The sequence below is a fragment of the Bos mutus genome, chromosome X (assembly GCF_027580195.1).
Source record: "Bos mutus isolate GX-2022 chromosome X, NWIPB_WYAK_1.1, whole genome shotgun sequence".
In the NCBI taxonomy this organism is placed as follows: Eukaryota; Metazoa; Chordata; class Mammalia; order Artiodactyla; family Bovidae; genus Bos; species Bos mutus.
In genome coordinates, this window is record NC_091646.1 from 121,334,171 (window position 1) to 121,360,047 (window position 25,877).

Below are 25,877 nucleotides of genomic sequence, written 5' to 3' on the forward strand. Positions count from 1 at the left end.
CTTTAGTTCCTCTTCACCTTCTGCCATAAGGGTGGTGTCATCTGCATATCTGAGGTTATTGATATTTCTCCCGGCAATCTTGATTCCAGCCTGTGCTTCCTCCAGCCCAGCGTTTCTCATGATGTATTCTGCATATAAGTTAAATAAGCAGGGTGACAATATACAGCCTTGACATATACAGACAACTCTATGGATATGCTAAAATCTGTTGACCTGCATGCTTTAAATGAATGAATTATGTGGCATGTGAATTATTTATCATTAAAACTGTTTAAAACATATCAGGCAAATTTGAAATTGAGTCCTTAACTATACAATATACTTATCATATATGAGCCAAATGAGCTGTACAGGTAAATGCAAAGGTGGGAACAAGAAAGAAGAATTCCCCTGTGTCTGGTTTCTCAGTAAAAGACAAATGGGCTTCAGATGAGGAGACAGAAGAAGGGGTGAGGGGTATTTCAATCTAGGGGGCAGAAGAAACAAAGTACAGCAGTGAATAATAGTAAAATCTTTCTTCATTGAATGCCTGCTATGTGCCAGGTCTTGTGCTAATCATTTTGTCTTCATTATCTTTTATTCTACAACTTTCATTATAGTTATTATTCTCTCTTATTTTGAGAAAGAAGAAACCAAGGCTCAGAATATTGATCACCTATGATCACCAAGCTAGTTAGTCCAGACACAGAATCCAAGATTCAGGTCTCTCTTCGTCCAAGGATTGCACATTTTCCATTAGTATTTATATAGTTATAATAGTAAATAATTCAATAGGGCTTGCTGTGTGTTAGGTACAGTTCTAAGTTCTGTGCATAGGCTAGCTTATTTAAATTACACTGAGAGAATGCTGGCTGAAAAAAATTGTGTTAGGGCTAGATTAATAAAGGGATATTTGAAGGCAGATTTTTTAAAATAGTTCTCTGAGTTTCTTAAAATTGGAAAATCAGATAATGCCATTACCTGTATGTGAATTAGAATTTTCTTTTGCAGAATGTTATCAGAGTTATTTTCCTTTTGAAAGGTAGCTGGTATGGCTATGGAGAATTAAAATAATAGGCTGCCAGTAAATGACTGAGGTTAGCCCAGGAACCATTTTGCAATGTTTGAACTTTAGCTTATAGCTAAAGGGTAATATCAATGTTTACAGCAAAGGCCATAGTAATGTTTAGGTTTTAGATGGTACATATGCTTTGGCTCAAAAATGTGTTATGCATCATAGATAATTTTGATCCATGCTTAGTTTGAAAACTATGTTTTGATTTCTTAAATGTAGCCTCCAAGTAAGATAGAGTAGGCGGTTTAGATCCCTTCTTCCCACATTTCTCTTACTGGATCTTAGGATAAACTGAGCCAAGAGAGTTGAATCTTCTTAGTTTTCAATAGCTTTGTGGAAAAGGCACCAGGGAAAAGTTAGCTTGGCGCTAAAGAATAGGGTTTGGGCAGTTCTGTGCACTTTAAGAAATTTGAGTCCTTATCATAAGCTGGAGTGCAATAATGAGTTTTGTAGCCTTTCACTTAGGCTTATGCTTTGAGTCTTAAAACTCTGACCTCTGGCTTTCCATAAGATGAGAAAGATGGGGACATATGTATTATTATCACCTTGATAGTTACAAGCCACATCCATCCCCAAGAGAAACAATACTCTTCTTAATTAAGTGAATCTTCAACCCTGGAACCAAGGCTCTGGGATTTGGTGCCATTTCTCCTTTTCTATCTGTTTTACACATTCAATATATCGTCATCCTTCCTTCTTTTAAGTACGTGGTATCAAAAAGAACAGCTGGCATGGCTAGGGAGAATTAAAATATGATACTATCTGTAAATTACTGTAAATTATATGTCCAAGATATGCATGCTGCAGTCCATGGGGTTGCAAAGAGTCCGACATGACTTAGCGACAGAACAACAAATATGTCCAGGAAGCTATTTGCAATATTTTAAACTTCATCTTATATCCAAGGGGCAATCACTGAAGTTTTATAAATATGGGTCTGCCATGATAGGTTCTAGAAATGTAAATCTCTGTTCTGTGGGAGTAATGAACTGGAAGTAAGACAAGAGAATAAATGTAGGAATACCCCTTTGTTGTTGTTTAGTTGCTACCACTGCTGAAGTATTATTACAATGTTCCCAACTTGATAGTGAACATGGAAAAGAAAGGCAGGACATAAGAGATAATATGAAGAAATAACTAGTTAAAGGACTTGTTGGGGAGAGTCTGATGAAAGGAGAGTATCAAAGATGACTTTGAAGTTTGAAGCCTGGGGAACCATTTTTCCATTTTCTTCCTAAAACAACCCAGAGGAGTAACAGCTTAACAGGTTAACTTAGTGTTTTGATGTTTCCTTGTGGGTGGAGGAATTGACAAGTAAACTTAATTCTTCTGAATTCTAACATTAAAGTAAGCAACCTTTGGAAGCATGTACAATGCCCTGGTCTGCAGCCATGAGTGACTGGTGCTCTAGTTTTTCTATTCAGGACATTCTTACAAAATACTTTGAATGGTTAGAACATTCAGAAAATGATAGATTGATTTCAGGAGCTAAGTTCCTTGGTGTCCAAATATAATCCATTTGATGACACTTTCTGAAAGTGTGATGAGATGAATGCACATTGTGAAATTTCTAGAACCATGTCTCCTTCCACTTCTTATAAAGAGGAGGAATTAGTTTATCTTTGCCAATTCTCTGACTTTCTAGGGACACAGAGGAAAAGAGAAGAAACAGATACTTTAATTTGTCTTTGTTTAAAACTAGATGAGTTTGAGTTTGCCTAGTTACATTTGACTACTCGCTCTGTCCTAGACCCTTTTTAGAAGTGATATGCTATCTATTTTTCTTCTCCTTTAGAATTTATCACAAGCCCTAGGTTCTATTGCTTCTTCCTATCTTTCTAAGAAACAAATTATTTTCTCCTTTTCTTTCTTAGCTGTCAACTATAATGGAAGAGAGAGTATTAATTTCAACATAATCTCCCTGAATGGTTGATATCCTTGCTTTTTTTTTTACTTTAAAAAATGCAGTTTCCTCCTTTTTAAATGTAATTTTTGTGATATTTGTAATTTTATGATGTTTAATTGGGTACTATGTCATGTAAACTGCAAATCTTGCAGAAAGGAGGAAATGAGATCTCACTTAGGAATTTACAATTAGATGAAAGGGAAAGCCTGTACAAGAAAAGAATGAGAAAAATGTGTACATGAAAAGAATTACTTTCAGAAGTAGAGGAATAGAGAGAGTAAATCTTTTAGATGGGAAAAGAAGAAATAAAATAACTGTTTTATGCCACCCAAAATATTTGATCTCCAAGATGCCCAGTATAAAGGATCCTCCTCGGGTGTAAACACCTATCCACTTCTATGATGTAAGTTGAAGAGTAGCAAAATGCTAAAGAAGGCTACTACTCCCTCCCATACCAAGACTACACAATGGAGGAAAAGATAGTTTGTTCAGGGGACTTCCCTGGTGGTATAGTGGATAAGAATCTGCTTGCTGTAGGGGATATGGGTTTGATCCCTGGTCTGGGAAAATTCCACATGCCACAGAGCAACTAAGGCCGTACTTCACAACTACTGAGCCCGTGTGCCTGGAGCCTGTACTCCACAACAAGAGGAGCCACTGCAATGAGAAGCCCATGCACCACAACGAAGAGTAGCCCCCACAACTAGAGAAAGGCTGCACTCAGCAATGAATAACCAGTGCAACCAAAAATAAAAATAAATATATTATTAAAGAAAGAAAGAAGCAATAGTTGGTTCAACAAATGGTGTTGGAGGAACTGGATGTCCACATGAATGAAATTGGACCCATATCTTATACCATACATGAAAATCAACTCAAACTGGATCAGACTTAAATCTAAGACCTGATACTGAAACTATAAAATCTATAGAAGAAAACATAGGTGATTAGCTTCATAAAATTGGTATTGGCAATGATTTCTTGAATATAATACCAAAAGCACAGGCAACAAAAGCAAAAACAGGCCAGTGGGACTACATCAAACTAAAAAACTTCTTTGCAGCAAAGGAGATAATCAACAAAGTGAAAAGACAACCTGTGGAATGGAAGAAAATAATGTAAGCCAAAATATATATGATAGAGGATTAATATCCAAAAATATAAGGAACTCCTACAACTCAGTAGCAAAAAATACCAAATAACCTAGTTAAAAATGAGCAAAGGACGTCATTAGACATTTCTGCAAAGAAGACATAGTAATGGCTAACAGGTATATGTAAAGATGTTCAACATCACTAATCAACAGAGGAAATGCAAATCAAAATCACAATGAGGTATCACTTCATACCTTTCAGGATAAACATTATCTGAAACAAACCAAAATAAAATAATAACCAAAAGTAAGAAGTGTTATTGAGGATGTGGGAACCCTCCTACACTGTTGGTAGGAATGTAAAACTGGTGCAGCCACTATAGAAAACTGTTTGGAGGTCCCTTGAAAAATTAAAAATGGAAATACCATATGATCCAGTTACCTCATTTCTGGGTATTTATCCAAATGAATTGAAAACAGAATTTCAAAAAAACGATTTGGACTCCTATGTTCATTGCACCATTATTCATAATAGCCATAATATACAAACAACCTAGATGTCCATCATCAGATGAATGGGTGATGTGATGTATACATACAACGAAATATTATTCAGGCTTTAAAAAGAAGGAAATCTTGTCATATGTGACAAGATGGATGGACCTTGAAGACATTGTGTTAAGTGTCCAATCACAGAAGGGCAAACACTACACAATTCTACTTATAAGAGGTATCAAAATAGTCCAGGTATGAAAGGCCGGTTCAATGTCTGAAAGTCAATCAATGCAGTCCACCATATCAAAGGGCTAATGAACAAAAATATCATCATATCAATTGATGTAGAAAAATCATTTGAAAGAAATCTAATACCCATACATGGAAAAAGAAATCTTTCAGAAAATTAGGAATACAGGAGAACTACCTTAAATTGATAATGAGAATCCTTAAAAAGTCTACAGCTAACTTCATACCTTATGGTGAGTGAATGACTGCTTTTCCCTCTAAGATCAGAATTGTGGTAAATATGTCTACTCTCACCATTCTTGTTTAACATAATATCGGATGTTCTGGCCACTGCAATTAGACAAAAAGAAAAAAAAATCATACAGATTAGGCAGAAAGAAATACAGCTATCTATTTGCAGATGATTGTCTATGTGAAACTGAAGTGAAAGTGAAAGTTGCTCAGTCATGTCCGACTCTGCAACCCCATGGACTATACAGCCCATGGAATTCTCCAGGCCAGAATACTGGAGTGGGTAGCCTTTCCCTTCTTCAGGGGATCTTCCCAACCCAGGGATCGAACCCAGGTCTCCCACATTGCAGGCAGATTTTTTACCATTTAAAGCACAAGGGAAGCCCATAGACAATCATTTGCAGATGATTATCTATGTAGGATATCCCAACTAATCTACAAAAACACTCCGAGAACTAGTAAGTTAATTCAATATTTTTGTAAGATGCAAGAATCAACCACATTTCTATAGATTAAGAATAAACTTGTGAAAATCAAATTAAAAACAAAATGCCATTTATAATTTCTCAATGAAAATGAAATACTTAGGTATAAACTGATCAACAGACATAAAGGATCTTTATTCTGAAAATGACACAATTTTATGAAAGAAATCAAAGACCTAAATAAATGGAGAGACATACTGTGTTCATTTATCAAAATATTCAATATGTAACTGTCAGCTCTCCTTAAATTGGTATATAGATTTAATGCAATTCTTAGGAAAATCCCAGTGAGGATCTTTGTAGAAATAAACAAGCATATTTTAAAATTTATATGAAAAACATAACTTCTAGAATAGCTAAAACATTCTTGAAAAAGAAGAATTAAGTGGGAGGAATCACTCTACCTAATTCAAGGTTGGTTATATAGCTAGAGTAATAAAGAAGTGTGGTCTTAGTGAAGGGATAAACACATAGGTCAGTAGAATAGAATACAGATCCCAGAAATAGACCCCCACTGATATATGACAAAGGTTCAAAAGCAATTCAAAGTAGGAAGAATGGCCTTTTCAACAAACAGTGCTGTAACATTTAGACATCCATAGGGGGAAAAAAAAAAAGAACCTTGACCCAAACTTCACACTTTACACAGAAATTAACTCCAAATGGATCACAGACTTCTTAAATGTTAAAATCTTACACAGAATTTAACTCCAAATGGATCACAGGTTTCTTAAATGTTAAAATGTAAAGCTAGATATATTTTAGAAATAAACAGAAAAAATCTTTGGGAACTAAGAATAGGCAAAGACTTCTTAGACTTGACATAGAAAATATGATCCATAAAAGGAAAAATTGATAAATTGAACCGAATCAAAATAAAAAGCTTTTCTCTGTGAAAGACCATGTGAAAAGGATGAAAAGATATGCTAAGGAGTGGGAGAAAAAAGTTTAAAGCCACACATTTGAAAAAGGACTTGTATCCAGAATATATAATGAACTATCAAAACACAATAGTAGAAAATCATCCAATTAGAAAATGAACAAACTAGGAGAATAGACATTTCACCAGAGAAGATATATAGATAGCATATAAACATATGAAAGATGTTCAACTTTATTGGCCACTAGAGAAATTTAAATTAAAACCACATTGAAATATTACTACATAGAATGGCTTAAAAAAAAAAAAAGAGGATAACACGAAATGGTGGCAAGTAAGAGTAGAAACTGGATCAGTCATAAATTGCTGGTGGAAATATAAAATGGTTCAGCCAATCTGGAAAACAGTTCAGCAGTTCCATAAAATAATAATAATAATAATAAAACTAAACATACATATAGCATACAACCCAGCAATTGTATTTCGGGGCATTTATCCCAGCAAAATGGAAATTTGCTTGTATACAAAAACCTGTGCAGAAATGTTCACAATAGCCTTATTTGTAATAGCCCCAAACTGGAAACAACCTTGATGTTCTTCAGTGGGTGAATGGTTAAACCAACTATGGTATACCCATACTATGGACTATTATTCAACAATAAAAAAGAATGGACTACTGATATGTCTTGGATGGATTTCTAGACAGTTCTGCTGAGTGAAGAAAAGCCAGTCTGAAGAAATTGCATGTATACTGCAGCATTCCATTCCATTATGTAACAAACATTCTTGATATGACAATTAAAGGAATAGAGAACAGATTAGAAGTTGCCAGTGGTTAAGAGACTGGGGCAGAGAATGGGAGAGAAGTAGGTACAATTATAAAAGTGTAACATAAATACAGTATACTAACACATATATATGGAATTTAGAAAGATGGTAACAATAACCCGGTGTACGAGACAGCAAAAGAGACACTGATGTATAGAACAGTCTTATGGACTCTGTGGGAGAGGCAGAGGGTGGGAAGATTTGGGAGAATGGCATTGAAACATGTAAAATATCATGTAAGAAACGAGTTGCCAGTCCAGGTTCGATGCACAATACTGGATGCTTGGGGCTAGTGCACTGGGAAGACCCAGAGGGATGGTATGGGGAGGGAGGAGGGAGGAGGGTACAGGATGGGGAACACATGTATACCTGTGGCGGATTCATTTTGATATTTGGCAAAACTAATACAATTATGTAAAGTTTAAAAATAAAATAAAATTAGGAAAAAAAAAAAAAGTGTATCCTTGTTGTGATCAAACTGTTATGTAGTATGTTGACTGTGGTGATGGACCCATGAATCTACACATGTGATAAAATTGCATAGAGGTAAATATGTACATGGGCTTCACAGGTCAGCAGTAAAGAATCTGCCTGCCAATGCAGGAGACACAAGAGACATGGGTTTGATCCCTTGGTGGGGAAGATCCCCTGGAGTAGGAAATGACAACCCACTCCAGTATTCTTGTCGGGAAAATTTCATGGACAGAGGAGCCTGGTGGGCTACAGTTCATGGGGTTGCAAAGAGTCAAACATGACTCAGCAACTGATCACGCATAAATATGTATATATAGATATTGATATACTCACAAATGGGTTCATGTAAAACTATAAAATCTAAATAAAATAGAGAGATTGTACGAAAATCAAGATCCCTGTTGCAATATGGCACTATAGTTATGCAAGATGTTACTACTGGGGGAAACTGGGGGAAGAGTTTATGGAATCTTTCTATATTATTTCTTATAACTTTATTTGAATAAAATGTTTAAACTTGAAGAAGAGATTGGGTAAATTAAACAATGTTAGAAACAAAAATGGGACAAAACATCATAGATCAAATATATCAGAGATTAAAAATGGTGAGACATTTTATGGTAAACTTTTTACTCATGTACTTGAAAACTTAGATAAAACAGATAATTCCCCCAAAAATATAACATTAAAACTGACTAAACAGAAAACTAGAATAAACACAATCATTAAGGAATCTGAGTCAGTAGCTAAAGAGTCCCTCCCACACAAGCACAAAGTACTCGGCCTAAGTGATTTTATGGATGAATTCTACCAGACATTCAAGAAACATAGGATTCCAATCTTCTGTAGCCTCTCAGTCAATAGAAAATGAGGGAATACTCAATTATTTTATTGAGGCTAGTATAATCTTCATATAAAAAACAGACATGGGCATTTTAAGAAAGGAAAATTGCTGGCCAATCTCACCAATTAATACAAATGCAAACATCCTAAGTGAAACATTATCAATACTATTTCAATAATTATAAAATATTATCAAGAATAGTTTAAGATGTTTGCATTTTAATGTCTTAAAATATGCAACAAAACTAGGTTGAATTTAACTCAGGCATAAAAGTGTAGCTAGGAATAAGTAGGACTCATGGGGTTATCGTCAGAAAATAACTTTGATTTCCCTGTTTCCAACTTAAGTCCACTCTATGGAATTACATCTTTTCTCTTGAATCAAAAGTAAGACAGTTGCTTGACCCTTGTGTATTTGGTCATGTCTTATCACAGAAAGAGTCTCAGCTTAATTATAATATCAGTAATAATTAAAACTTTAGTATTTCTTTAAAGCTGCATCTTCTTCCATCTCTCACCTTGGCCTACTGTGGGCTGTGTAGTTGAAATGAGAAAGGAGATGTTGTCAGTATCTTCTTAGTTTCTCCATAGAATGCTTCTAATCCTTCACTGCCATATTGCTTATGTGGGTTTGTGATCCTTCTAGAATTGCACCATAGAAGGAAATAGGTGAGAATAGGAAGTTCTTTCTTGATTAATTCTTTCATGAACCAGCACCAACATTATTTGAGCTTTGTTGTTGTTCAGTCACTAACTCATGTCTGAATCTGTGACCCCCTGGACTGCAGCACACCAGGCTTCCCTGTCCTTCACTATCTCCTGGACTTTGCTCAAACTCGTGTCCACTGTGTCATGATGCCATCCAACCATCTCATCCTCTGCCACCCCCTTCTCCTTTTGCCTTCAGTCTTTCCTAGCATCAGGGTCTTTTCCAATGAGTTGGCTCTTTGCATCAGGTGGCCAAAGTGTTGGAGCTTCAGCTTCAGCATCAGTGCTTCCAATGAATATTCAGGGTTGATTTCCTTTAGGGTTGACTGGTTTGATTTCCTTGCTGTCCAAAGGATTCACAAGAGTCTTCTCTAGCACCACAATTCAAAAGCATCAATTCATTGGTGCTCAGCCTTTGGTGTGGTCCAACTTTCACATCCATACATGACTATTGGAAAAACCATAGCTTTGACTATATGGACCTTTGTTGGCAAAATAATGTTTCTGGTTTTTAATACACTGTCTAGGTTTGCCATAGCTTTCCTTCCAAGGAGCAAGTGTCTTTTGAGCTATTTGAGCCTAGCTCGTGTTTAAAACCAATTTGTATTCTTTTTAATGGCTGAATAATACTCCATTGTGTATATGTACCACAGCTTTCTTATCCATTCATCTGCTGATGGGCATCTAGGTTGCATTCATTTCGATATTTGGCAAAACTAATGCAATATTGTAAAGTTTAAAAATAAAATAAAATAAAACCAATTTGTTTTCTTATGGAGTATTCCTGTGGGCTTATATCCTTCATATTTCTCAAGTGGAGTTGATAACTGGTGTACTTCTGTGTCTTCTGAGATCTGGGTGACACATATCAAATCTTCAAGTAGTTCCATTGAAGTTCCTTTCCCTAGCACAAGGTGAATGTGAACCCTGCTTCCACACCCTTTCACTGGGAGAAAGTTAGATGCATAGAATGCCTACAGCTTTCTTCCAATTCCTCTGCTAATTTCCAAGCCCTTTCTTGGCCTTTCCACCTTCTTTTAGATGTGGGGATTGGTGATCAGCTGCTGCTGCTGCTAAGTCACTTCAGTCGTGTCCAACTCTGTGCGACCCCATAGATGGCAGCCCACCAGGCTTCCCCATCCCTGGGATTCTCCAGGCAAGAACACTGGAGTGGGTTGCCATTTCCTTCTCCAATGCATGAAAGTGAAAAGTGAAAGTGAAGTCGCTCAGTCGTGTCTGACCCTCAGCGACCCCATGGACTGCAGCCCACCAGGCTCCTCCATCCATGGGATTTTCCAGGCAAGAGTACTGAAGTGGGGTGCCATTGTTCAGTTTGCAACTACCTCTTTTACAAGACCTGCATGGTGGACATTGGAATGTTTTGTTTAATGTTGAGGCTTCAGCCAAAACTGAGACTGAAATAGTTTCTTTTTAAAATCCAGTTTCACAAGATTGGTTTACCATTAAGAAAACCCATTAATGTAATTCAACACAATAAATGAATAAAGGAAAAATATTGTTATCTCAATAGAACCAGAAGAATCATTTGATTGAATTCAGTATTTATGACTTAGAAATCTCTTACAGACTGACAATACAGAAGAATTTTCTTTACCTGATTAAGAGTATGTATTAAGAACTTCCATAATAAACATCATATTCAATAGTTTAATGCTAGCAGCCTTATTTTTAAAATAAGGATCAAGAAAAGGGTACCATTATCTTTGCTTCATTTCAGCATTTCACTGGAGATTCTAGTCCAGCATGGTAAGACAAGAATTTTTTTTAAAAGAGAATAAAATTTATAAGAATAGGAAAGTAAGGAATAAAACTACCACTGTTGAATATGCAATTGTCTATACTGATTATACAAGAAAACTGCTAGAAAAATTATTAGAATTGATAAGAAAGTTAAGCAAATTCACTAAAGAGAAGATCAATATGTGATGATCAATTGTATTTCTATCCATCAGTAATAAAATTAGACCAAAGTGTAATTTTTAAAAGGTGCCATTTTCAGCAGCAGTTTAAAAAGGAAAACAATAGATCCAACAAAGGATGTACATGACCTTTATAAAGAAAAAATACAAGCTGTTATTATAAGACTTAAAGGGAAACCTGAGGAAATGGTAAGAAGCACCATGTTTTTAAACAGCAACAACAGCAAGCCATGTTTATGGAGAAGACTCCATAATTATAAATATGTTAATTGTCCCAACATCAACCTAAGAATTCAGTATAATGCCAGTCAAAACATATTTATGGGAATATAATAAACCCAAATTTAAGGGTGGGGGGAATGTGAGAAAAGACATTGTTTATAGGTATTCGTTATGTTCTTTTCTCATTTTTATTTATTTTTTGTATTTTCAAAATATTAAATTAAGAAAAAGGGTGCTGAGTACACAACTTTGGCATTGTTTTGGTGTCTATAGGCCAGGCTCACAAAGCAACTGGTATTTTGGTATGTATTCACATCTATGTGTGTTTACACACTGGATTCTCTATACTTTACTCCTCTGTGACTTGAAGTAGACAATTGTTACTCCTAAACTCTCAGTTTCCACTTCTATGAAATGTGGTTTTCTTTAAATTTAAATTTATTTATTTTAATTGGAGGCTAATTACTTTACATTATTGTATTGGTTTTCCCATACATCAACATGAATCCGCCACGGGTGTACACGTGTTCCCCATCCTGAGCCCCCCTCCTACCTCCCTCCCTGTACCATCCCTCTGAGTCATCCCAGTGCAAATGTGGTTGTCATAAACCATTTAAAAATTTTTAAAAGTTTAAAGTAAGAAGGTAAATTATGCTCTCAGTAAATGTTAGTTTGCTTCTCTATAAGAGGAAATTGTTAATTTGGTTCAGATAGTGAAGTATTGGGGAATTATAGTGCTCTTTGGGAAAAAACACAAAATCCTGACATGCATAACTCAGTCTTGTGAACTAGGAGAAGTTTTCCTTAAAGTAAACATGGCATACATTTGCAGTATATGACCACAACCACACATGCAAATAAAGTTTCTAAATTACTACACTAGTCTGCATTTCCTGCCACTTCAATAATTTTGTCTACTACTAGTACTGCTAGCACCCATTATAAGGAAAACTTATGGATAGAATTTTAAGACTGAAAAATTCCCATCTATTAGTCTAATGTTTTTCCCACAGGGATGCAATTCACAGTGTCCCTGTGAATTGTGGAAAGAGCACCAGTATTAGAGTTTAGTTGAAAAAAAACGTCATTTATCCTTGTGGGAAAAAAGTCCCTGGGATGCAAAGCAAACAGAACATTGAAGAAGAAGTCCTGACAGCTCCACCCAGCCAAATGAAAACGTCTTCAAAGACTATCAGTTTAATCAGCATGACAAATCTTTTTTATTTTTTTTTTTTTTAATTTAAATTTATTTATTTTAATTAGAGGCTAATTACTTTATAATATTGTATTGGTTTTGCCATACATCAACATGAATCCGCCACAGGTGTACACGTGTTCCCCATCCTGAACCCCCCTCCCACCTCCCTCCCTGTACCACCCCTCTGGGTCATCCCAGTGCACCAGCCCGAAGCATTCTGTATCCTGCATCAAACCTAGGTTTCTGGCTTATTAGTCTTTTAGGTACTACTTCAGACATTTCTTCATTTAAAGATAGAAGTACTGTTTTAAACATTCAAATCAGAAACTGTTTGAAATACTTAAATCCTCTGACCTGAGTTTGAAATGATGTATTCACCAAGTACATTCAAATAGTGATTTGTGTCAAGTGGGAATCAGAAGAACTGCTCCTTAAAGTGGGACTGCCCAGGTATTCTAGATTTTTTTTGTGTATATATTTTAATTAATTTACAAAGATCATTGTAAAGGAAGCCTTGGTGGTGCCTAGACTTTCCCATTAGGACTTGAGATGAAGCTTCTACTCAAAGGAAATAGGTGTTCCCATCCATCCTTCCTCCAGGGACTGACCAGACCCTATTAAGACAGACATAGTCTTCTTTCACAAGGTTTTTCAGATTAATTAATACAACAGTATTTAGTGAAATGCTATTAGGTAAAATAGTCATTCTAGTGAACAAAATAAAATTGTGTAGTTTAATGTTAGTTAGTGGTAAGTTTTATGAAGAAGAAATTAATAAATACATGAGAATGAATTATGGGTGATGCCACTTAAGACAGTAACATTTGAGCAGAGACCTGAATGAAGTGAGAGAGTGAGTCATGTGAAGATACTGAGGAAGACAGTCTCTGAGAGGGGAGAAAGTCAAGGCCCTCAGGTGGGAACATGTTTGTTGTGATTGAAGAAGAGCAGGAGGCCCATGTCTGGTTTGAGCTTAGTGAAAAATAGAGCTAGTGGCAGAAAATGAGGACAGAGAAATATTAAGAGGCCATGAAGTGACAGATTTTGTAGGCTACAATAGAGACTTTAGATTTTTTCTAAGTGTTTTAGAAAACCACTAGAAGGTTTTGAACATGGGAAAGATATACACAGACATATATTTTTTAAAGGGTCATCCTGGAAACTATAGAACAATGAAATGTAGTGAGATAGGAGTACAAGGCAGAATACTATTGCAGTAATCCAGATGAGTGGTCATGGTTGCTGAGACCTGGACTATACTGGTGGGAGTGGTGAGATGAGTGGTGGTAGAAGCTACAGGATTTGCTAACGGGATTAGATGTAGTGTGTAAGAGAGTAAAAGATGACTACAACTTTTGTGACTTGAGCAAATGATGAATAATGGTGCCTGTCTCAGTCTGTTTGGGCTGCTGTAACAGAATACCGTAGACTGGTGGTTTATAAACAACAAAATTTTATTTCTCACATTTCTGGAGGCTGGAAAGTGCAAGATGCAAGTGTTGGCAGATTCAGTGTCTGGTGAGGGCCCACTTCTTGGTTCATAGACAGCTGTCTTCTTGCTGTGTCCTCACATGACAGAAGGGGTGAGTGACCTCTCTGAGGTCTCTTATACAAGAGACCCATTCTAATGGGTCTTCTTAGTATGGAGACGCATACTAATAACATTTATAAAAGGTCCACTCTCATGACCTAATCACCTCCCAAAGGCCCCAGCTCCTAATACCATAGTATTAGGGCTTAGAATTTCAATATGTAAATTTTGGGGGAGACACAAATATTCCGCCTAGAGCACTGCCATTTACTGTCATGGAAAACATTTGCTGAGATGGGGAACACTGAATAAGGAGCAGGTTTGGGAGAGGGGAAGCTAGGGTTAATTTTTCAACATGCTAATTTTGAGGTGTCCATTAGAAATTCAAGAGCAGGCAATAGATATGAAACTGGAATTCAGGGGATGCTTGGAGCTGGAAACATTTGGGAGGTATCAGTTTATAATTTTTATTTAAAGCAATGAAATCATTTAGAGAGAGCATGTAGATAGAAGATGTATGAGGATTGACTCAGGGGCATTATGATATATAGAAATATGGAACAAGAAAATAACAAAGGAGACTCAGAAGAGGCAGCCATCATGGAAACAATATCAGTCCTGGAAGCCAAGTAAAGAAAGTTTCATGAAGGAGAGAATGATCAACTTTGACAAATGATGCGAAGAGCTCAAGGAACATAACAACTGAGGATTGACATTGGATCTGGCAATTTAGAAGGGACTTGGGAAGAGGCAAATTTCATTGAAATGTTGATAACAAAAACCATGTTGTACTAGGCTCAAGGAGCATTTGGAAGGAAAGAAGTGAAGGCTGTATGGGCAACATTTTCAAAGACTTTAGCTGTAAAGTGGAATAATGAAATGGTGAGGGAATGTTGAAACAGTGAAGCTTTAAAAAACAATTTTATTGATGTATAGTTGACTTACAATGTTGTGTTTAGTTTCTGCCATACACCAAATGACTCAGGTATGTTGTTATTGTTGTTCAGTCACTAAGTTGTGTCTGATTCTTTGCAATCCCATGGACTGCAGCACGCCAGGCTCCTCTGTGCTCTACTGCCTCCCTGAAGTGAAATGAAAGTCTCTCAGTCGTGTCTGACTCTTTGCAATCCCACGGACTATGCAGTCTATGAAATTTTCCAGGCCAGAATACTGGAGTGGGTACCCTTTCCCTTCTCCAGGGGATATTCCCAACCCAGGGATTGAACCCAGGTCTCCCGTACTGCAGGCAGATCCTTTACCAGCTGAGCCACCAGGGAAGCCCAAGCATGCTGGAGTGGGTAGCCTGTCCCTTCTCCAGTGGATCTTCCTGACCCAGGAATTGAATCGGGGTCTCCTGCATTGCAGGCAGATTCTTGACCAACTGAGCTACTAGGGAAGCCTCAGTTTGCTCAAATTCATGTCTATTGAGTTGGTAATGATATCTAACCATCTCATCCTCTGCCCACTCCTCCTTTTGCCTTCAGTCTTTCCCAGCCTCAGGGTCTTTTCCAGTGAGTCAGCTCTTCACATCACATGTCCAAACAATTAGAGCTTCAGCTTCAGCAGCAGTCCTTCCAATGAATACTCAGGGTTGATCTCCTTTAGGATTGACTGGTTTGATCTCCTTGCAGTCCAAGGGGTTCTCAAGAGTCTTCTCCAACACCACAGTTAAAAAGCATCTTTTCTTTGGTGCTCAGCCTTCTTTATGGACCAACTCTTACATCTATACATGACTACTGGAAAAAACATACCTTTGACTATACAGACCTTTGTTGGCAAAGTGATGTCTCTGCTTTTTAATATTCTAAGTTTGTCATAACTTTCCTTCCAAGGAGCAAGCCTCTTTTATTTTATTTATTTATTTTTTTTACCATATATTTATTTTTTAACTTAAATTTATTTATTTTAATTGGAGGCTAATTACTTTACAATATTGTATTGGTTTTGCCATACATCAACATGAATCCGCCACAGGTGTACACGTGTTCCCAATCCTGAACCCCCCTCCCACCTCCCTCCCCATACCATCCCTCTGGGTCATCCCAGTGCACTAGCCCAAGCTTCCGTATCCTGCATCGAACCTGGACTGGTGATTCGTTTCTTATATGATATTATACATGTTTCAATGCCATTCTCCCAAATCATCCCACCCTCTCCCTCTCCCACAGAGTCCAAAAGACTCTTCTATACATCTGTGTCTCTTTTGCTGTCTCGCATACAGGGTTATCATTACCATTTTTCTAAATTCCATATATATGCATTAGTATACTGTTTTGGTGTTTTTCTTTCTGGCCTACTTCACTCTGTATAATAGGCTCCAGTTTCATCCACCTCATTAGAACTGATTCAAATGCATTCTTTTTAATGGCTGAGTAATACTCCATTGTGTATATGTACCACAGCTTTCTTATCCATTCATCTGCTGATGGACATCTAGGTTGCTTCCATGTCCTGGCTATTATAAACAGTGCTATGATGAACATTGGGATACACATGTCTCTTTCAATTCTGGTTTCCTCGGTGTGTATGCCCAGCAGTGGGATTGCTGGGTCATATGGCAGTTCTATTTCCAGTTTTTTAAGGAATCTCCACACTGTTCTCCATAAAGCAACTGACAAAGAATTAATCTCAAAAATATACAAGCAACTCCTGCAGCTCAATTCCGGAAAAATAAACGACCCAGTCAAAAAATGGGCCAAAGAACTAAATAGACATTTCTCCAAAGAAGACATACAGATGGCTAACAAACACAAGAAAAGATGCTCAACATCACTCATTATCAGAGAAATGCAAATCAAAACCACAATGAGGTACCATTTCACGCCAGTCAGAATGGCTGTGATCCAAAAGTCTACAAGCAACGAATGCTGGAGAGGATGTGGAGAAAAGGGAACCCTCTTACACTGTTGGTGGGAAAGTATCTTTTAATTTCATGGCTGTAGTCACTGTTCACAATGATTGTGGAGCCCAAGAAAATAAAATCTGTCATCTGAGTTTTCTCACCACCTCTTCTTAATCTCTTCACAGAGATTCAGTTATACATATATACATATATATATATATTCTTTTTCATATTCTTTTCCATTATGCTTTGTCAGAAGGTACTGAATATAGCTCCTTGTGCTATACAGTAGGAATTTGTTGTTTATGCATCCTATATATGATAGTTTCTGTCTGCTAATCCCAAACTCCCTATCCTTTCCTCTCTCACCTCCCCTACCCCTCAGCATCCACATTCTGTTCTCTGTGTCTAGGAGTCTGTATCTGCTGTAGATATGTTCATTTGTGTCATATTTTAGATTCCACAAACAGGTGATATCATATGGTATTTATCTTTCTCTTCCAGACTTATTTTGCTTAGTATGATAATCTCTAGGTCCATCCATGTTGCTGCAAATGGCATTATTTCATTCTTTTTAATGGTGGAGCAATAGTCCATTGTATATATTTACTGCATCTTTTTTATCCATTCCTCTGTTGATGGACATTTAGGTTGTTTCCATGTCTTGGCTATTGTAAAGAGTGCTGCTATGAACATAGTGCTGCATATATCTTTTTGATTTATACTTTTGTCGAGGGATATGCCCAAGAGTTGGAAAAAGCAAGAGAGTTCCAGAAAAACATCTATTTCTGCTTTATTGACTATGCCAAAGCCTTTGGCTGTGTGGATCACAATAAACTGTGCAAAATTCTGAAAGAGATGGGAATACCGACCACCTGACCTGCCTCTTGAGAAATTTGTATGCAGGTCAGGAAGCAACAGTTAGAACTGGACTTGGAACAACAGACTGGTTCCAAATAGGAAAAGGAGCACATCAAGGCTGTATATTGTCACCCTGCTTATTTAACTTCTATGCAGAGTACATTATGAGAAACGCTGGACTGGAAGAAACACAAGCTGGAATCAAGATTGCCGGGAGAAATAGCAATAACCTCAGATATGCAGATGACACCACCCTTATGGCAGAAAGTGAAGAGGAACTAAAAAGCCTCCTGATGAAAGTGAAAGAGGAGAGTGAAAAAGTTGGCTTAAAGCTCAACATTCAGAAAACGAAGATCATGGCATCCAGTCCCATCACTTCATGGGAAATAGATGGGGAAACAGTGGAAACAGTGTCAGACTATTTTTGGCGGCTCCAAAATCACTGCAGATGGTGACTGCAGCCATGAAATTAAAAGACGCTTACTCCTTGGAAGGAAAGTTATGACTAACCTAGATAGCATATTCAAAAACAGAGACATGACTTTGCCAACAAAGGTTCGTCTAGTCAAGGCTATGGTTTTTCCAGTGGTCATGTATGGATGTGAGAGTTGGACTGTGAAGAAAGGTGAGCACCGAAGGACTGATGCTTTTGAACTGTTGTGTTGGAGAAGACTCTTGAGAGTCCCTTGGACTGCAAGGAGATCAAACTAGTCCATTCTGAAGGAGATCAGCCCTGGGATTTCTTTGGAAGGAATGATGCTAAAGCTGAAACTCCAGTCCTTTGGCCACCTCATGCGAAGAGTTGACTCATTGGAAAAGACTCTGATGCTGGGAGGGATTGGGGGCAGGAGGAGAAGGGGATGACAGAGGATGAGATGGCTGGATGGCATCACTGACTGGATGGACGTGAGTCTGAGTGAACTCCGGGAGTTGGTGATGGGGAAGGAGGCCTGGCGTGCTGCGATTCATGGGGTCGCAAAGAGTTGGACAGGACTGAGTGACTGAACTGAACTGAACTGAACTGATGGCAACTCTATTTTTAGTTTCCTGAGGACCCTCCCTACTCTTCTCTTTAGTGGCTGTACCAATTACACTCTCACTAAAAGTGTAGGAGGGTTCCCTTTTCTCCATATCCTCTCTAGCATTTAAAAGTAGACTTTTTAATGATGGCTATTCTGACTGGTGTGAGGTGGTGCCTAATTATGAAACAATGTAGATTTTTATAATTGGACTTATTAAAGCTGGTAAAAATGATAGAAGAGTAGATGCTGCAGGAGAAAAGAGGGACAGTTATAGAGCTATTATCCCTGAAGTAGTGAGAAGGGTATGGGTGACAATACATCAACATAGCAGCTAGACAGTTTATCTTTTATAACTGAAAAGAAGGCAGAATATATGGGTGTAGATGCAATTGTGACCCAAAACCTGAGTTCGCCTCTTGGTGGGTATTGAGACAAAAGAAAGAACCAAGCCAAAGAGTGGGAAGAGAAAGGATTTATTACTTGCAGCAAGTAAGGGGAACACTGGAGATCTTCCCCCAAAGTAAAATCTCCTAAACAGCAAAGCTGTTAAAACTGGGGAAGTTTTAAACTAAGGGTACATGCATATTCTTGAAGGGGCTTGAGCAGTCCACAGAGTCCAAGCTTTCATTGACTGAAGTCACGAGGGTCAGAAAAGGTCAATACCATCATCCCTTAGGTTCCCATTGATCTGGTGGTTGATCTGGTGGTTCAATCTTTACCATTGAAATACAACAGGGAGTCTTTACAACTGATAAATTATCTTTGCTTTTGTTACTTCTCTTACCTAATAACAGTCATTTGTTTCTGCATTATTTTGTCCCCTTAAGATAATTAATTCAGTTCAGTTCAGTCGTTCAGTCATGTCCAACTCTTTGCGACTCCATGAATCGCAGCACACCAGGCATCCCTGTCCATCACCAACTCCCGGAGTTTACCCAAACTCATGTCCATTGAGTTGCTGATGCCATCCAAACATCTCATCCTCTGTCATCCCCTTCTCCTCCTGTCCTCAATCTTTCCCAGCATCAGGGTCTTTTCCAGTGAGTCAGCTCTTCATATCAAGTGGCCAAAGTATTGGAGTTTCAGCCTCAACATCAGTCCTTCCAATGAACACCCAGGACTAATCTCCCTTAGGATGGATTGGTTGGATCTCCTTGCAGTCCAAGGGACTCTCAAGAGTCTTCTCCAACACCACAGTTCAAAAGCATCAATTCTTCTGTGCTCAGCTTTCTTTATAGTTCAACTCTCACATCCATACATGACTAATGCAAAAACCATAGCCTTGACTAGATGGACCTTTGTTGGCAAAGTAATGTCTCTGCTTTTTAATATGCTGTCCAGGTGGGTCATAACTTTCCTTCCAAGGAGTAGAGGTCTTTTAATTTCATGGCTGCAATCACCATCTGCAGTGATTTTGATTAATTATTGAGACCATTTTAAGGGCAAGCATTGTGGCCAGGCTTAGATCCCAAAATGGCTTAGGCCAAAAATGTGTCTTTCCTGTCAAGAAAGCCATACCTGATTCTCTTTCTCTCAGGACCCCTTACCCTCCCTGCTTACACAATGAAATTGAAAGATGTGGTACTGAAGCATGTGCAAGTGAGAACTCTTTGTGACCTATTTTTCAATGAAACAGGAAATAAAGTCATGAGCTAAAAGTTAGGAGTAGGGAAAAGGTGTTGAAGTTGTGAGGCAGGAGGCAATAGCATGACATAGCATCTTAAATAATGGGAGAATGATTTGACCTTTGGTAAGTATAATAGGGGGACTTCCCTGGTGGCTCAGTGGTAAAGAATCTGCCTGCAATGCAGGTGACCCGGATTCAATCCCTCGGTTGGGAAGATCCCCTGGAAGAGGGCATGGCAACCCACTCTAGTACTCTTGCTTAGAGAAACCCATGGACAGAGGAGCCTGGCAGGCTGCAGTTCATAGGGTCACAAAGGGTTGGATGTGACTGAAGCGACTAAGCAGCAGCAGCAGCGAGTATAATAGGACTGCCAGGCAGCACTGAATATCTGCGCGTGGCTTATAGTCCTAAATCTAAAATGAGCTCACCTGCATACCTTTTTCCAATCATGTTTAGGCACCCTGTAGGTGGCAAGATGGATTTAAACCAAGGTTAGGGTTTTGTCTATGACTACAAGCTATCCTGATCAAATTCATGTTACTTCTTTTGAGGCCACATAAGAAGCAAGAGTACAGTGCAGTAGGTAAGCTCAGAGATTTGGGAAAGAGTGGCTAGAGATAAAGCTGGGGAGAAAAGGGAGGATATCTCCAAGGAAGATACAACATTTTATTCATTACTCAGACTTTTTCACATGGGAGTTTCCTTTGATAACCCCCAATTTTTGTGATGGATCTTGATTGCTGTTATTTCCAACTGCTTCATTGGCTCAGAGGTTAAAGCGTCTGCCTCCAATGCAGGGAAACCTGGGTTCGATCCCTGGGCTGGGAAGATCCCCTGGAGAAGGAAATGGCAACCCACTCCAGTATTCTTGCCTGAAGAATCCCATGGACAGAGGAGCTTGGTAGGCTACGGTCCAAGGGGTCGCAAAGAGTTGGACACGACTGAGTGACTTCACTTTCACTTTCATCATTCAACAAATTTGTTGTTGTTGTTTAGTTGGTAAGTTGTGTCCAACTCTTTGCAACTGTGGCCTGCCAGGCTCCTCTGTCCACGGGATTTCCCAGGCAAGAATACCAGAGTGGATAGCCAGTCCCTTCTCCAGGGGATTGTTCCAACCCAGGATTGAGCCCATGTCTCCTGCACTGACAGTCAGATTCTTTACCTCTGAGCCACTAGGGAAGCCCTCAGTAAATTATCCCCACCCATAGTTCCAAGAGCAAGAAGTGGCTATGGGCTTAACTATGTGAGAAGAGGAAACCAATGGTAGGAGAAAGCATTATCACCCAGTAACCCATGATGTTTTGGGGTGTTCTCTGGGACACCTCTCCTCTTCCTTTTCAGATGGGGCATACTTTCATATAGTAAGAAAATCAAGGTTCAGCAAGGAAACATATCATCCAAATGGGTGCTAACAGAGTTTTATGGGTGTGGAGAGTGGCAATTGTAGAATTTATATCTTGTTATTTATTTTTCAAGACATTAGTTTGGGGACATTTTCTAAGACAGTCTTTAAACAAAAATCAATTCAAAAGAAAGCCTCTCTGTGTGAAAACATAAAGCAGGCTTCTGTTTCTCTCTTTCTGTGTGTGAGAGAGAGAGAGAGAGAGAGAGAAAGAGAAGGGGAGGAGGAGGGAGAGAGAGAGCAGGCATAGATTCCAGCAGAGGCAGCTGTTGGCAATAGCTTGTGGCATACAACTCTGCAGACTGCCCTACACACCCCAGCACAGCTCTCTGTGAATTCTCCAGAAAACACTCTATGTGTGATAGGCTCCCTTTGTCAGACTGCACATTGGCAGCTGTTTTGCACACTGGCAGCTGCTTTGTTTGAGTTTTGTAATTATACAAATGATGGTAGCAGCCTAAACAGCTTCCCATGTTTTCCAGTTCTTCCTTAAGGAAAACAGGCGAACATTTCCCATTACATAGAATCATAAACAGAATCTAGGCTCTTAGTGGAGATTTTCAGGGTCTGTATTGTAAGCAACATGTTATGATGGACCTTAGAAACCAAATTAATGAACCTGGATCTTATCATAAAAGTAACTCTAAGAGGGCAACTAAGGGAAGTCTTTTTTAATTTTTGGATTAAAACATCAGTGTGTTATTTCTCATGATTCTGTGGGTCAATTGAGCTGTTCTGTTGGACTTATTTCTCAAGTGGCATTCTGTTGTAAGGTTGGCTGGATAGGAATGTCTGAGATGGCCTCAGTCATATGCCTGGTAGTTGGTGCTGGCCTGTTACCCTCCATGCAGGCTCTCATCCTTTAAACTGGTTTCCTTAGGTAGCCTCAGGGCAGTGTTCAAGATGGGGAAGGTACAAGTTACATGGCTTCTTAAAGCCAAGGCTTTGGAACTCATGAAAAAAATCACTTCTGCCACATTCCATTGGTCAAAGCAAGTCAAGTCCAGCCCATATTTAAAGGGGTGGATAAATAGAATCTCTGGGTGGGAGAAAGGGCAGAGTCATATCACAAAGGTGCAGGCATACTGCAATGGGAGGATTTTGTGATCATTAATAAAAAACTGACAACACCAAAAAGCACTACTGGAATCCTTGGAAACCCACTTTGGGAAATGTCATTCTAGGCTGAGCAATGGTTCCCCCCTAAAAGCTTTTGCTCCAAATAGAGTACATACATGTGATTGTTTAATTTTATTTTATAATCATGTTGTGGTCCTAAGTCATGTTCACTGGAATTGCAATTGTTCTTTAGTTACCTTACTTTACTAATTGTCAGTGTTTTTCTGGGATAACTCCAATAATCCCTTGCTTATTTTTGTAAGCTTAGAACAAAATTATTAAACTGAAATAAAAAATTTTGCACTTATTTTCTTTTCCAAAGTATTAGCAGCAGAGGAGGAACTATGCTGGTTACATACAGCATCACTGAGGCAGACATCTTCATGCAGAGTAATTACCAGCTCCATCTCCTATGCTACACAGACCTACCAGAGTGCATAGCCCAGATCCAGGTCCTGAAATTGTCTCCCTGTTAGTATGTGTACTAAGGTATTTTTCTGTAGGCTCCTTTCTAGCATCAGGAAAGGAGGCAGAGACTACATTATTTAAAAAGATTGCATTTGTGAAGATCTTTATGTTTGATATCTTTAAGAAGATGATTTTTGTGTGACTTCTTTTGAGGCTTGCAGTCAACTCCTTTCATTCCATTTATGGACTCTTTCATTAATTATAAGCCTCAATCTATAGTTGTACTTCTCCCAGACTTCGCAGGTGCCAAAGAAAGGCCATCACCAACTGCTTGAGCTTGATGGCATACTGTAGCAGATGGTCAGGAGTGGCTCACTATTCTATTCCAACCTTTTTCTACTAGAAAGTGCCTTTTTGTACTGCAAAGACTGTAAAACCCCCTTGTAGCTAGGATTCTGAATGTGATTTGTGGTCCACCAATTAAACATTCTCATGTGAAACCTGAATTGGGAAATGAATACGCTGGGAAGAGAGGCAACAGGTAAGGCATCCCGTGGATTGTGACATAGGCTATAGGATTCTGGAACTGACAGCTGTGATTCCCTGGTTCTGCAGCAGCTCCCTTGTTAGCTCAGTCCTGTAGGGCTTTGGGGAACTGTCCCTTGAATCTCAATCTAGAATTTTTCCTCAGTGTTGATGTCTTCCATAGAGTTGTGGGTTTTACTACATGAGAAGAGAGAAGACACCAGCGAGAGAAGGCAGAATGGCCCCAAACCCAAGAGGTCTTCAGCTGTTCTCCAGGGCATTGCTTCAGTTTGTGTTACCTTGGGGTATAGAGCTGGGTGGAAAAGGGGTAAAAGGGATTCGGAGAGGCAAATGGAAGGTACTAGCACAATAATTAGGTCAAATGATGCAGCAATCCTTGGATTTTAGCGGTTTTATACCTGCTCTCACTAGCATTCAGTGTAGGAGGTTTGCTCTGGAATATTCTTTGTAAAACATGCTGGATAGTATGCTGCAACATTCACATACCTGTTTCAGTTAAGTAAATCATTAAGGTAACTTTATAAATGAGTATACAGATGAGAAAATTGATACCCTGAGAGGATTTGGAATTGATGGGATTTGAACTTAGGTTTGTGTGGTTTTAAAACCTAAGGTTTTCTAGAAAGTCATGTTACCTGGGAGAGAGAGAGAGTATGTGAAATGGCACCAGGCAACACCTTTGTCCTAACAAACACAGATTGCCCAAGATATTGCCTCTGTTTCCTTGGTATCACCCATGGGGAATAACGTAGACAGCTACCATTTTACCTGTTTCAGACTCTGAATCACTTCAAAGAATGTGTCAGGCATATTTCCTGAGGATTTTGAAGTAGCTGCACACTGTTTTGTTTTTGTTTTTTTGAACTGAATAATGATTCCCTTGGATTAGGGCAATTTTCTACATTTCACATCAACTTTTCCAATGTAGTTTATATGAAACAATTTTATCTCAGTTCAGAAAGACATTTCAATTGGTCTTTAGGTAAAGCTGGGTTTTAGGTGAAAAGGGGGTACTCCCTTGTCATAATACAATAAAAATTAAAATTTATTATGCCAATTGACTTTAATGTTTATGCCTTAACATAACAATTTAAGTTATAGGCATATAAACCAAGAAAATAACCTGAACTAAAGAAAAGCTCTTTGTTTATATACATTTATTATAATGTTATTTGTAATGGTAAAAAAGTAGAAACAACCTATGTAGCTATACTAGAAGGATGATTCAATCAGCCATTAACATTATGCTTATGAGATTATGAAAGAATTGAAAATTACTTGTTATAATATTAAAAGGACATATAAAAGTCATATATGTAGTCTAATCAAATAATTTTTAAAGAAAAATACACAAAAATCTATACACAGGGAAAACATCTGACAATATACTACAGTAATGTCTCCCAACTTTTCATGTACTAGAACCTTTGAGGGCTTCCGTGGTTGCTCCAACAGTAAAGAATCCACCTGCAATGCAGGAAACCTTGGTTCGATCCCTGAGTTGGGAAGATCCCCTGGAGAAGGGAATGGCTGCTCACTCCAGTATTCTTGCCTGGAGAATTCCAAGGACAGAGGAACCTGGCAGGCTACAGTCCATGGGGTCACAAAGAATCAAACATGACTGAGTGACTAACACTTCACTTCATCAAAAACTTATTATAGATTTGTGGTTCCAGTCAAAATGGGATAGTCCCATTCCTCCCAGGTCCTCTCTGTTATGCCTAAAAATCCCTGGATGTAACATAACAAACAAACATAGGAAGACTAAAAGGTGGAAAAAAGAAGGCATATTGCCTAAGGACTTAGGGCTGAAATAAAGACAGTGGTGAAGTTCCCTGGGCTTTCTTATTGTCTCCCATATATCTCAGATGATATAGAAGCCTCTAACCTGAACCACCAACAGGCACAGACAA